Source organism: Salvelinus alpinus, chromosome 25 (assembly GCF_045679555.1).
Source record: "Salvelinus alpinus chromosome 25, SLU_Salpinus.1, whole genome shotgun sequence".
In the NCBI taxonomy this organism is placed as follows: Eukaryota; Metazoa; Chordata; class Actinopteri; order Salmoniformes; family Salmonidae; genus Salvelinus; species Salvelinus alpinus.
In genome coordinates this window covers 38,553,188-38,566,165 of record NC_092110.1, presented here as the reverse complement: position 1 = coordinate 38,566,165, position 12,978 = coordinate 38,553,188, and the positions used below count along the sequence as shown (strand labels likewise).

At 40.2% G+C, this 12,978-nt stretch overlaps 1 protein-coding gene across 2 annotated transcripts in view; it reads left to right on the top strand.

Moving 5' to 3' along the window:
- The first annotated feature begins 254 nt into the window (after positions 1–254).
- Positions 255–12,978, top strand: part of bahd1 (bromo adjacent homology domain containing 1) — a 29,367-nt gene continuing 16,643 nt past the window's right edge. Inside the window, exon 1 of one of the 2 annotated variants that reach the window (XM_071366757.1) lies at positions 255–426. The gene's annotated coding sequence lies outside the window, so the exon portion shown is untranslated. The remainder of the gene's footprint in view (positions 427–12,978) is intronic. The other variant, XM_071366755.1, reaches the window with a different exon arrangement.

Below are 12,978 nucleotides of genomic sequence, written 5' to 3'. Positions count from 1 at the left end.
TAAATTTAACATCAAAACAGAAAAAAAGCTGTTACTTAAGATCTCACCATGTGCTACGCAGGGTGAGCGATCTGTTAGAAGCTCGCTTTGACCCCCTTTATGTCGCAACAGTTAAATGATGTGATTTTGATCATGTGGTTCCTCTGCAAGGGTTTAGTAACAACAGTTGTGATTTTCAATTGTCAAACCAAGAAATAAACACGTCAGGATTAAACTGTCCCAGTTCATGATGTCCCAGTTTTTCTTGAATTCACCATACTGTATGTCCATGGCCCTTTAAGAAACTCCATGTTTTCGCAACATGTGATACGTCAACATAAAAAAAAACGATGATGACGATGTTATGTAAAAATAATTAGAAATAACAAAAAAAGGAAAAGAAAAACTCCGAAGTGAGTCGAGGTCCATGTAGCCTACCGTCCGCAGGTAAGTGCTCTCCTTTCATATTCTCTTTCTCCTGCGATGGTTATGGCAGTAACTAGTGTAATTGAGGTCGATATCCGTAGCCGCCTCGCAGTTTGAGGGTCTGTAATTGGATGAAACTACATCCCTTTGCAACTGTACGGTAACGTGTTTCATATCTACACGCGGAGTCTCATACACCTGACATGTCTTAATAAATATCGCACTTTTTGGGGGGATTTTCCTGCAATCGTTTGTATCAGCTGTTTTTGACGCTTCATGCGCAGTGTTCGGGCTGAGTTATTGCGACTCGAGTTTGAGTGGCTGGCGAGAGAACAGAAAGTCCAGTGACATCAAGCCCTTCGGAGTAGGCTTGAGGATGGACACAAGGAGTTGAAGTCGGAAGTTTACATACACCTTAGCCAAATACATTTAAACTCCGTTCTTCACAATTCCTGACATTTAATCATAGTAAAATGTCCCTGTCTTAGGTCAGTTAGGATCACGACTTTATTTTAAGAATGTGAAATGTCAGAATAATAGTAGAGAGAATGATTTATTTCAGCTTTTATTTCTATCATCACATTCCCAGTGGGTCAGAAGTTTACATACACTCAATTAGTATTTGGTAGCATTGCCTTTAATTTGTTTAACTTGTGTCAAACGTTTTGGGTAGCCTTCCACAAGCTCCCCACAATAAGTTGGGTGAATTTTGGCCCATTCCTCTTGACAGAGCTGGTGTAACTCAGTCAGGTTTGTTGGATCCTTGCTCGCAAATGCTTTTTCAGTTCTGCCCACACATTTTCTATAGGATTGAGGTCAGGGCTTTGTGATGGACACTCCAATACCTTGACTTTGTTGTCCTTAAGCCATTTTTCCACAACTTTGGAAGTATGCTTGGGGTCATTGTCCACTTGGAAGACCCATTTGCGACCAAGCTTTAACTTCCTGACTGATGTCTTGAGATGTTGCTTCAGTATTTCCACATAATTTTCCTGCTTCATGATGCCATCTCTTTTGTGAAGTGCATCAGTCCCTCCTGCAGCAAAGCACCCTGACAACATGATGCTGCCACTCCCGTGCTTCACGGTTGGGATAGTGTTCTTCGGCTTGCAAGCCTCCCCCTTTTTCCTCCAAACATAATGATGGTCATTATGGCCTAACATGGTACCTACAGGCGTTTGGAAATTGCTCCCAAGGATGAACCAGACTTGTGGAGGTCTACAATTGTTTTCCTGAGGTCTTGGCTGATTTGTTCTTGGCTGTGACACGAGTTCAAAGCAGCTCAGTGTAAGCATATACAGTTGAAGTCGGAAGTTTACATACACTTAGGTTGGTGTCATTAAAACTCGTTTTTCAACCACTCCACAAATTTCTTGTTAACAAACTATAGTTTTGGCAAGTCAGTTAGGACATCTACTGTTTGCATGACACATAATTTTTCCAACAATTGTTTACAGACAGATTATTTCACTTATAATTAACTCTATCACAATTGCAGTGGGTCAGAAGTTTACATACATTAAGTTGACTGTGCCTTTAAACAACTTTGGAAAATTCCCGAAAATTATGTCATGGCTTTAGAAGCTTCTGATAGGCTAATTGACATAATTTGAGTCAATTGGAGGTGTACCTGTGGATGTATTTCAAGGTCTACCTTCAAACTCAGTGTCTCTTTGCTTGACATCATGGGAAAATCAAATGAAATCAGCCAATACCTCAGAAAAAAAATTGTAGACCTCCACGAGTCTGGTTCATCCTTGGGAGCAATATCCAAACGCCTGTAGGGACCACGTTCATCTGTACAAACGATAGTACGCAAATATAAAGACTGGGAATTATTACCTAATAATTATTACCTATTACCTATTATTACTGACCTAAGACTGGGAATTATTACTAGGATTAAATGTCAGGAATTGTGAATAACCGAGTTTAAATGTATTTGGCTAAGGTCTATGTAAACTTCCGACTTCAACTGTAAATGTCATATTTCAGTATTTGATAAATTAGCAAAAATTTCAGAACCTGTTTTTGCTTTGTCATTACGGGGTGTTGTGTGTGTGTACATTGATGAGGAAAAAAGTAATTTAATTAATTTTAGAATAAGGCTGTAATTTATCAAAATGTGGAAAAGGTTAAGGGGTCTGAATACCTACCGAATGCACTGTATTACAAAACATGTTTGCTGTAACAATCAGTTCTGTAACAATCAGTCCCTTCTTGCATCAATTTTTTTACTTTTAAATGTGTGATATAAACTCATTGATTCTTGAAGAATATAACTTGTAAATGCCTCGAACTTAAAGGCCCAGTGCAGTTCAAAAATTTAATTTGCCTGTGTTTTATATGTTTCCACACTATGAGGTTGGAATAATGCTGTGAAATTATGAAAATTATGGTAATGCCCTTTTAGTGTAAGAGTTGTTTGGAAAGAACACTCAAAGTTTCCGCCTGTTTTGTTGGGATGGAGTTTTAGCCAGGTGGTAAATTTAGTTAATAGATCAATGAGAAAGAGTTCCAATCCTCTCTGCTAGTAACCGCTAGTTTTCAGTTTTCCCCTTCCCACTCCAACCACTCACAGACAGTCCTAGCTACATTTTTGTTAATTTTTGACAATTTTAATTGAAAACAATCACAGGTACTTCATTGTTACCCAGAAAGGATTTGATATTGAGATTAAAATCAGCTGCATTGGACCTTTTTTAAATAAACTAAGACCATCAGAACCCAAAATATAAGCTTGTTTTACTCAATTGTTTTGTATACAATGTAATTGTAAACAAACACTCTATAGCCTTAACATGGTTAAAGCTATAATTCTGATCTCATGGATGGTCTGTCCTTGCATCCATAGCCCCGTCTATGAATTGGCGAGTGGTTACATTTCTCCAGCCACATCCATAAGAAGTTTAACCAAAACGGTGACGGGGTGACCACTTTATTGTTTGATTGCCCCTTTTAATGAAATGTAGCGAATGGGTTATGTGAATGCTGTGACAAGATGTCACTTTGCAGTAGCTTCCAGAAATGTCAGAGCCTATTTGTAATGCACCATGAATGGAAGCATAAAGCCATACAGGAAGTCTTCTTCTACAAAGTGCCCTGCTGGTTACTTACACTGCCTGCTTTGTCTCTCTCTTTATTCTGAATTAATAATCCTCTTTTAAATATGCAATTCATGAAAAAGCAGAAGAATCTGTGCACTTGGATAGTAATAAGAGTTCATGTGGCAAAAGTGCTCTTTGGTCTTTGGACATCAGATGCAATATTGTGCAGTTGTACACTGAGCAACAAGAATATCTGAGATGGTTTTGTTTTGATTACTGAGCAGATGGAAGCCATAAGACTCTGACCTTACCCTATGTGATTGTTTTGTGGACGATCGTTGGCCCCTAACTTAATAGCCGAGGTAGCAGAGCCTGCGTTTACACAGGCAGCCCAGTTCTGATCTTTATGAAGCAAAGCCAGGTCAGACAGGAAACCTCAGTGTTTGCATCAGCTGATGTTGCACCAATTAGATTCATCACCCTACCTTAACATGGAGGTCTATTTAGTTATATTCATCACTCTACCTTAACATGGCGGTCTATTTAGTTAGATTCATCACCCTACCTTAACATGGACGTCTATTTAGTTAGATTCATCACCCTACCTTAACATGGAGGTCTATTTAGTTACATTCATCACCCTACCTTAACATGGACGTCTATTTAGTTACATTCATCACCCTACCTTAACATGGAGGTCTATTTAGTTACATTCATCACCCTACCTTAACATGGCGGTCTATTTAGTTACATTCATCACCCTACCTTAACATGGAGGTCTATTTAGTTACATTCATCACCCTACCTTAACATGGAGGTCTATTTAGTTACATTCATCACCCTACCTTAACATGGAGGTCTATTTAGTTACATTCATCACCCTACCTTAACATGGCGGTCTATTTAGTTACATTCATCACCCTACCTTAACATGGAGGTCTATTTAGTTACATTCATCACCCTACCTTAACATGGAGGTCTATTTAGTTATATTCATCACCCTACCTTAACATGGAGGTCTATTTAGTTAGATTCACCACCCTACCTTAACATGGAGGTCTATTTAGTTAAATTCACCACCCTACCTTAACATGGAGGTCTATTTAGTTAGATTCACCACCCTACCTTAACATGGAGGTCTATTTAGTTAGATTCACCACCCTACCTTAACATGGAGGTCTATTTAGTTACATTCATCACCCTACCTTAACATGGAGGTCTATTTAGTTAGATTCACCACCCTACCTTAACATGGAGGTCTATTTAGTTAGATTCACCACCCTACCTTAACATGGAGGTCTATTTAGTTATATTCATCACCCTACCTTAACATGGAGGTCTATTTAGTTACATTCATCACCCTACCTTAACATGGAGGTCTATTTAGTTACATTCATCACCCTACCTTAACATGGAGGTCTATTTAGTTAGATTCACCACCCTACCTTAACATGGAGGTCTATTTAGTTAGATTCACCACCCTACCTTAACATGGAGGTCTATTTAGTTATATTCATCACCCTACCTTAACATGGAGGTCTATTTAGTTACATTCATCACCCTACCTTAACATGGCGGTCTATTTAGTTAGATTCATCACATTACCTTAACATGGAGGTCTATTTAGTTAGATTCATCACATTACCTTAACATGGCAGTTCATTTAGTTGACCAGTTTCTGCAGATCCTCTGATGGCCACAATGCGCTGGTGGTTCTTGGTGACATGCTGTTGCTGTAACATGCGTTACTCGCCATCGCCATGCGTGTCTGTTTTTCTGTTTCCCCACCCCAGGCTCCACCTGTTTGGGCTATACTTTTGTAATGGTTGACCTTTGCTATGGCAGTGAGCTACCCTGAAACTGCAGAGCCTAATGCCAATACCTAATGTATTGTCATTTACTTTCTAATAAGTGGTTAAACAAATACGTGGCGTTTTCTGTCTGAATTCCACTAAATGGTCTTTTGATCAATCAGCTCAGCTCTTTTGCCAATAATTGACCAAAATATCAGAATTGGGCTGCCTGTGTAACACAGCCAGAGCTGGATGGGTCACATGATAGGTCACATGGATGCGGATGGGTCACATGGATGCTCAGCATCGGGATCTGTTCTAAAGGGTGCAGCATTACAGAACGTCCAGAGAGAAATGTATTCAAATCAAATCAAATCTTGTGTAGAACCGATATGACTAACTGGCAATGATATGACTGACTGGCAATGATATGACTGACTGGCAATGATATGACTGACTGGCAATGATATGACTGACTGGCAATGATATGACTGACTGGCAATGATATGACTGAGTAATCTATGAAGTTCTGAGCGTTTCACTGAGTACACTATTGTTCTCACTGGTAGTGGCACTAAAAAAAACTAGCAGACTAAAGCCATCGTTTATTTATTTTTTTGCTAATTTATTCTCATACCTTTTTCTTCAATCACGCTATCAGTTTAGGGGAATGTGTTTTTTTTATTTTTTTTTATCAATTTCAATCTTGAGATATTAGTATCTGAAATAACTTGTCATGGCCTTTACTGGTCCTCTTAGCTCCAAGCCATACAGTAGTAAAGCACTGGCAGCTCATTCCTATTTATTGTGTTGCACTGATAAAATATATATAAACGCAACATGGAACAATTTGAAAGATTTGACTGAGTTACAGTTTGCCCACACGACACCATACACCCTGTCTAGCCGGTACAGTTGAAACCGGGGTTTCATCTGTGAAGAGCACACTACTCCAGCATGCCAGTGGCCATGGAAGGTGAGCATTTGCTCACGGAATTTAGTTACCACGCCGAATTGCAGTCAGGTCAAGACTCTGGTGAGGACGACGAGCATGTACAGTGGTTCCTCCTTTAAAAGTTGCGGCAGACTGCTGCACACGCTGCATGCTGCTGCAGCATTCTGTGGCACATAATTAAATTCTCAGCCAAATCTTTTGTTACTGCAAGTTATTGCTAGTTTGACCACCAGAGGGCATCTTTGAGAAGCATTTGATGGTATTCCGTATTGGCATTACCAGAGAATTTAAAACCTTTTTTGTAATAACATAGTATATTGGATTGATTTTAAGAAATTTGGCTTAATGAATTTGATTAATATTATGGTGTTTCCATTCAGAGAAAAATTTTCCGTTTGTAAATTCAGACCGTTTCGCTCTCGGAGCGCACACTGGACTTTCGGGCCGAGGACTAGGGTTCCTTTGAGGGTTCTGGCCTTACAACGGCAGTCAAGCACCCAAGCTAACGTTGGTAAGCTACTTCCAGACACAAATGAGACAACTCTGACCGTTTTACTCACCCTAGCAGAGCTGGTAAGGCAGTTTTCGTGTTAACCAGAGCGTTGGTGACTGTAAATGTGCTGCTGGAAACAATTGAATTACATTATTTCCCAACGTTTACTGACACCAGCTCGTAAAGTAATTATTCTGCGCTCTGGTACACTCAGACGAGAGTGCTCTGAAATCCGTGTAGATAGTAGGCTGGACATATAACATTTTTAACAACGTTCTTTTCTGATAACTAGTTCATTGCATCCGCTGTGGAGACCAGTTTCATAATATGACCATATTTCCCAGCTGCTTGCCGTCATTTTGAAGTAATCGCGAAAATACCTTATTTTAGTGCATTTTTCACCCTGCCATCTTCTATTAGTTCTATTGAGCACCGTGGCACCAACTCGCCTTCCGAACGTTCTATTCCCAACTTATTGTTCAACGTCACAATGCCTGCTTCGCTATTGTTGGCAATGAGACCTGCTCACGTTGTTTTGTATTTCAAATGTAAACAACTAAAATAATATATAATATTGGAACTCTGCGGTCTTCCCATTGTTTCCTATCGGGAAAATGTCTCGCAATGTGTATATTTAGATTTTTTTCAAGTCGGGTGTAACTGGTGTGAAATGGCTAGGTAGTTAGCGGGGTGCGCACTAATAGCGTTTCAATCGGTGACGTCACTCACTCTGAGACCTTGAAGTAGTTGTTCCCCTCGCTCTGCAAGGGCCCCGGCTTTTGTGGAGCGATGGGTAACAATGCTTCGAGGGTGGCTGTTGTCGATGTGTGCAGAGGGTCCCTGGTTCAAGCCCAGGTAGGGGCGAGGAGAGGGACGGAAGCTATACTGTCACATGGGCACCATTTTAATCAGGAGAATCTCCTCTTTGTAATTATTTAAGTCTGGGCAGCGAGCTCGTTTGTCATCGATCGCTAGACCAGAAATAGTCGGAAGCTTTTATTTTTTCCCTACTTTTTCATTACGCGAACATAAGCACAATTGACACCATCGAGGTGCGGATGTTTACTTTCTACACAAGTTGTTTTTTCCAGTTTCGCCCGATGAACAGATTGTAGTGGTAAAATAAAAAGGGATACATTTTTTTATGGAATTCTAAGCATCATTCCAGTCAAAACAGACACAGCATCATTAAAATAATGGAGTTTGATATGACTGAAAAATGTCTCAGAGATTCATACCTGAACCGCACCTTTATTTGCCAAGGAAGAGTACATGATCAGTGAATATATTCATTGTACAGGCTACAATGTGGGAATCTCATGCGTGGTAATAACTACAGTACATGTGTGTGTATATAGGATGGCACAATAAAGTTACTATATTCTACTCTATCCATAGGCTTCATTAATGCCATTCAGACTTGAAGTCGATACAACAACTATGATAGCTGAGGTTCATAGATAGGTTCTGAACTAATATTCATACCAAACGTTTTAGGGTCCATACACAGATCGGCTACATACTATTGCTAGCTACACATCCATAGGTATACAGTTATTTTTTATCCTCCACTACACAGTAAGCAAGTAAATGGTTAGCTAGCTATGTTACTTCAGCTGCATTGCAAGGCAAGCTTACACAATTGTACATTCAATTTGCAGTAAATGCTTTAGCTAGCTAGATTCTTTACATCCACTGTTTCCCAAGACGACATCCTGGTTTTCTGCTTTTCTCAGGAGTCCCTAAAACATTAAGCAACACGAATTACAAATGCATTCTCCTAACACTAGCTAGCTGGCTAATGTTAGCTAGTCAGATAACTTGCTAAATAGCGATTTTTGTAAATTAACTATATGACAAAAATTTGCACAAACGTTTCTCTACATTAACTAACATATTCCTCTCAATTGTACATTTTTGCTTGACTCGTTATGACATTATTGCAACTTACAATTGGTTCCGCCGTAATGTTTTGTCAGCCATCTTTGTTGAAGCATGCCACAAGGCAAGGTGGCTCGCGTCAAAATTCGTCATTGGAACCACTTGATATGATTGGTCATATAAAAACCTTGGGACCCAAATGCATAATGACGATCCTGCAGGTTAAGAAGTCAGATGTGGAGGTCCTTGACTGACGTGGTTACACACACATCTGTTATTATCTTTGCATAGTCACTTTAATAACTCTACCTACATGTATATATTACCTCGACTAACCGGTGCCCCCGCATATTGACTCTGTATCTGTACCCCCTGTATATAGCCTCGCTAATGTTATTTTACTGCTGTTCTTTACTTATTTGTAACTTTCTATAACTTTTTTTAGGTATTTTCTTCACTGCGTTGTTGGTTAAGGGATTGGATTGTAAGTAAGCATTTCACAGTAATTTTGACACGTGACAATATTTTTTACATTTATTTTTAATTGCACGCTCCCTCAACTTGAGACATCTGTGGCATTGTGTTGTGTGACAAAACTGCACATTTTAGAGTGGCCTTTTTATTGTCCCCAGCACAAGGTGCACCTGTGTAATGATCATGCTGTTTAATGGGGTGGCAGGTAGCCTAGTGGTTCGAGCATTGGGCCAGTAACCTAAAGGTTGCAGGATCGAATCCCCGAGCTGACTAGGTAAAAGTCTGTTTTTCTGCCCTGAATTAGGTTGTCATTGTAAATAAGAATTTGTTCTTAACTGTCTTGCCTAAACATGAGCTTCTTGATATGCCACACTTGTCAGGTGGATGGATTATCTTGGCAAGGGAGAAATGTTCACTAACAGGGATGTAAACACATTTTTTGAGAAATAAGCTTTATGTGAGTATGGAACAAGTGGGTTCTTTTATTTCAGCTCATGAATCATGGAACCAACACTACTATAAATTATAAATACAAACTGTATGGTTAGCTTTCTAGGTCGAGCCTGTTTCAAGGGCAGTCATTCAAAAATAATTTAAAGGGGAAGAGAAGCCCATTGATGGTTTATCTCTGCTGGTGTGACGTTCTAAAATAGACGACTCTCATGTGGTGACAAATGTAGCAACCCTAACCCAACACATAGTGACCTCGTCAAGAGGTTTGGATCTCTTGGCATAATGGCCGAGGTGTTGGGTTGACCGTCACTGGTTCGAGTCCCAATCGGGGACTACACCCCGAATTCGCTTCAGTGTCTATGATGGACGGAGTCTCATGGTGTCCTGTTGGAAAATGACCTTACTGCTGCCACCAAGTCATTAAAGAAATCTTATGTCCAGTTATACTTCTGCAGATCATCTAATCAAATAGATGACTTATAATTGTATCTAATTCTATGAGTGTCAAGATTATCATTGGTGATATCACAAACAGAGTTTGTGCTTAGTGATAAAAAAAGATCTAACATGACAGCCCGGAGGTTATCTTTGTAATTAACTCCTCTCTGAAGATGAGAACCACCTTCAGTCACAAACAGCATTTACATTGCTGTGATACCAGAAAGCAAAAACTTTTTTTTAATGTCCCCTACACATAATAAAAACGCCCAAGGGCATCGAAGTTGCTTCCACTAATGGTGCAAAATAGTAATGCCTGAATGAAGTTAGTACCAGCGTGGAATGTTTAATAAGTCACATGTAAAGCTGTCAGTTGTTAAACTTGCTCTAATGTTGAGGATAACTTGTTTCATATGGCCACGCTACAAACCTCAAACACAGCAGCCACTACCTGGACTCAAGCCAAATACCACAGCTGTGAAATGTACTGGTCTGTTCCCGAGGAAAACGGCCACTGAAACCAACCAACGTCAGCTGTGAAATGTACTGGTCTGTTCCGAGGAAAACGGCCACTGAAACCAACCAATGTCAGCTGTGAAATGTACTGGTCTGTTCCGAGGAAAACAGCCACTGAAACCAACCAACGTCAGCTGTGAAATGTACTGGTCTGTTCCCGAGGAAAACGGCCACTGAAACCAACCAACGTCAGCTGTTGGTGGATCCACAGCTGCAATAGATTTGAAGGGCTCCCTGGCTTCTCTCTTATCACACTTGAGTATTTACATGGTGAGGGACAGTAACTCCTGTTTTAGGAGTCAGCCGCTGTCACCCCCCGAGGGGTTTTGTATGTCTCTTATCTTTCACTGAAAAGCACAGAGCACATGGCATAAAGTGTCCTTCAAAGTGACAGATGCATGACATTGGGCACCTCCCCACTTCAGATCTTCGGAAAGACAGACCCTACTAGTCAGAGGTCCATTGTTCCTGATGGTTTTTGAGAGGCATGTCAACCTTTTTTACTGGCGTAGAAAAGCTGTCAACAAAGGGCCAGGTTGTAACTGAAAAATGTCCATGTGAGTTGATGAGATCTAAAATGCTGACCGCAAGTAGACTCCCAATCACTCTCTCTCTCACACTCTCTCTCTCACACTCTCTCGCTCACTCTCACACTCACTCACTCTCTCTCACACTCTCTCACTCTCCCTCTCTCACACTCACTCACTCTCTCTCACACTCACTCTTTCTCTCACTCACACTCTCTCACACTCACTCACTCACTCACTCTCCCTCTCTCCCACACTCACTCACTCACTCTCAAACACTCACTCACTCACTCCCTCTCTCTCACTCTCCCTCTCTCTCACTCTCCCTCTCTCTCACTCTCCCTCTCTCACACACTCACTCACTCTCTCTCTCTCTCTCTCTCTCTCTCTCTCTCTCTCACACTCCCTCTCTCTCACACTCCCTCTCTCACACTCACTCTCTCTCACACTCACACTCTCACACTCACTCACTCACTCTCACACATTCACTCACGCTCTCTCTCTCACTCTTTCTCACTCACTCATTCACTCATTCTCACACACTCACTCACGCGCTCTCTCTCACACTCTTACTCTCACTCTCACTCACACACACAGTGGTTAGTTTCAAGTCTCCTCTCACTCTCTCACACACACACACACACACACACACACACACACACACACACACACACACACACACACACACTGGTTAGTTTCAAGTCTCCACTCACACACTGGTTAGTTTCAATTCTCCAATCACACACACACACACACACAGACACACACACACACACACACACACACACACACACACACACACACACACACACACACACACACACACACAGTGGTTAGTTTCAAGTCTCCTCTCACTCGCTCACTCTCTCAGCTCCATCTGTCACTGTCATCTTGCCCTGCTCTTTGAAGATGAGCTGAAGCTAACTAGACTTCCTGTGTCATCTCCCATCTGAACAGAGGTTGTGAACTGTCATCTAACAAATCTGTGCACACGAACGTGTACAAATGAATGTTCACATTTGCTGCCTGTTGAGTTCATGGCAAGCATCAAACAGTTTGAAGTTTGTGTACGTCTTCTGTACATTCAAGCATTCAACACCTGACATGCTGTGTCAATATTAATGGTAAATAACTTTGGAAGTAGTAACTACACTACCGTACTTTATTAACTGATTTTGAAGCAATTGTAAACTTCTCAAATTGGTGTCATGTCTCTCTCTCTCTCTCTCTCTCTCTCTCTCTCTCTATGCTGCTTTATAGTGATCATGAAAGTTGTTTCCAAGCAGTGATGGAAAAAGTACTACATTCTCATACTTGAGTAAAAGTAAAGATACCTTAATAGAAAATGACTCAAGTGAAAGTGAAAGTCACCCAGTAAAATACTACTTGAGTAAAAGTCAAAATGTATTTGGTTTTAAATATACTTAAGTATCAAAAGTAAAAGTATTAATAATTAAAAATTCTTTCTATTAAGCAAACCAGACGGCACAATTTTTTTTTTTTTTACCTGCACAATATATATTTTTTACGGATAGCCAGGGGCACATTCCAACACTCAGACATCATGTACAAATGAAGCATGTGTGTTTAGTGAGTCCACCAGATCAGAGGCACTAGGGATGACCAGGGATGTTCTCTTGATAAGTGTGTGAATTGGATCATTTTCTGTTCTGCTAAGCATTCAAAATGTAACGAGTACTTTTGGGTGTCCGGGAAAATGTATGGAATAAAAAGTACATCATTTTCTTTAGGAATGTAGTGAAGTAAAAGTAAAAGTAGTCAAAAATATTAATAGTAAAGTACAGATACCCCAAAAAACTACTTAAGTTGTACATCATTAAAGTAGTTTTACACCACTGTTTCAACGGGATGCTAAATTACAATTTTTTATCTCATGGCACTTGGTTTGCATTCATTAAGGCACGCAATGGAAAAGGTTTTTCAACAGAAAATAAAAATGAAAGTTTCTTATTGGAAAGATCCATGTTGATTTGTA